The sequence below is a fragment of the Sapajus apella genome, unplaced genomic scaffold, assembly GCF_009761245.1.
Source record: "Sapajus apella isolate SASKATOON/1434 unplaced genomic scaffold, GSC_monkey_1.0 scaffold5287, whole genome shotgun sequence".
Taxonomy (NCBI): Eukaryota; Metazoa; Chordata; class Mammalia; order Primates; family Cebidae; genus Sapajus; species Sapajus apella.
The window spans coordinates 3,076-4,699 of NW_022442211.1; positions in this window are offsets into that span (position 1 = coordinate 3,076).

Consider the following 1,624-nt stretch of genomic DNA (forward strand, 5'->3'; position numbering starts at 1 on the left):
TCAATGTGAAAATTGGTTTTGATTTAAAATGATTAAATATTAGTTAACAGAATCAAGTTTTTTATTGCTAGAAATACTTAAAAAATAGATCCTACATTGATCTATTTTTAGGCTTTGTGGTGACAGAACCTGGCACTTAAGTGACATGCAATAAATATTTGTTGACTCATGATTCAAAAGTATCAATTTTGAGGCTAAAATGAAAACTGTACTTAGAGTATAACAAGTTTATATAACTTATCTTAACCACTGTAATGATTTTAGCCAAAGTTTTCATTTTTCTTCCCTCATTTAGATTTCCTGACCTCTGAAAAGTGGAAGACAATTTTATGTTAAAATAATTATCTCCAGGCCAGTTGTGATGGCCCATGCCTGTTATCCCAGCACTTTTAGAGGCCAAGCCAGGAGGATCACTTGAGGCCCAGAGTTTGAGACCAGCCTGGGCAATATAGCGAGACCCTGTCTCTACAAAAAATAAATAGAATAATAGCTGAGTATGGTGGCACATGCTTGTAGTCCCAGTTACACAGGAGACTGAGGTAGGAGGATCACTGCTGCCATAGTAACTCAGTTTCTTCATTACTGGCTACTTATTTATTAAACAGTCCTGGTTGTTAGAAAGCTTTTTCCATTGAATTGTTCCTTTAGTAACATCAGTCCAAATTCTATTTCTGTCCTTTTTGGCCACACAGATAAAAAAGAAACAAATTTTGAGTAAACTGAGCTTTACCAGATCTACATCAAGAAGGGAGACATATTCTTAAGACCCCATGAAAATCTGAGCAGGATACATCCATTGGCATCCCAGTTTGAGAAAGGGTAACTCCTGGAATGAATCCTAAAATAGAATCAGAACCATCTACTATTTTAGTTGGCAGAGACCCTTCAAAGATATTTAGGCAACTTCTGTAATTCTTTTTTTTTTTTTTTGGGACGGAGTTTCGCTCTTGTTACCCAGGCTGGGGTGCAATGGCGCGATCTCGGCTCACCGCAACCTCCGCCTCCTGGGTTCAGGCAATTCTCCTGCCTCAGCCTCCTGAGTAGCTGGGATTACAGGCACGCGCCACCATGCTCAGCTAATGTTTTGTATTTTTAGTAGAGACGGGGTTTCACCGTGTTGACCAGGATGGTCTCGATCTCTTGACCTCGTGATCCACCCGCCTCGGCCTCCCAAAGTGCTAGGATTACAGGCTTGAGCCACCACACCCGGCCTGTAATTCTTTAAATAGGAAAATGAGTTTGCAACCTAATCCACTGATATATTTTCTGGGAGACATGATTCTGATATTAATAAGGACATCAGTGGGAAAATGCAATTCACTTTTCAGAAGTTTAATTAAGTCAACCTTGCTGCAACAGAATTTTTTAGCCCTGAGACTGATATTTGATATGGTTTGGCCCCTAAAGTAACATTAAACATAAGGCTCTGGGCTTTGTGATGAAGAATTTGTGTACATAGTATCATCAGGTGAGGTGAAGTTAAGAAGAACTAGCATGAACAACTAAAAAATTGCAGTACAGGCTACAATTTATATAGTTCATAGCTTTTTCAAGCTATGGACTGTTATTGTTATTATACTATATTCATAGTTTACAATGTGTGTTCACAAACCTGCTCTTTTAA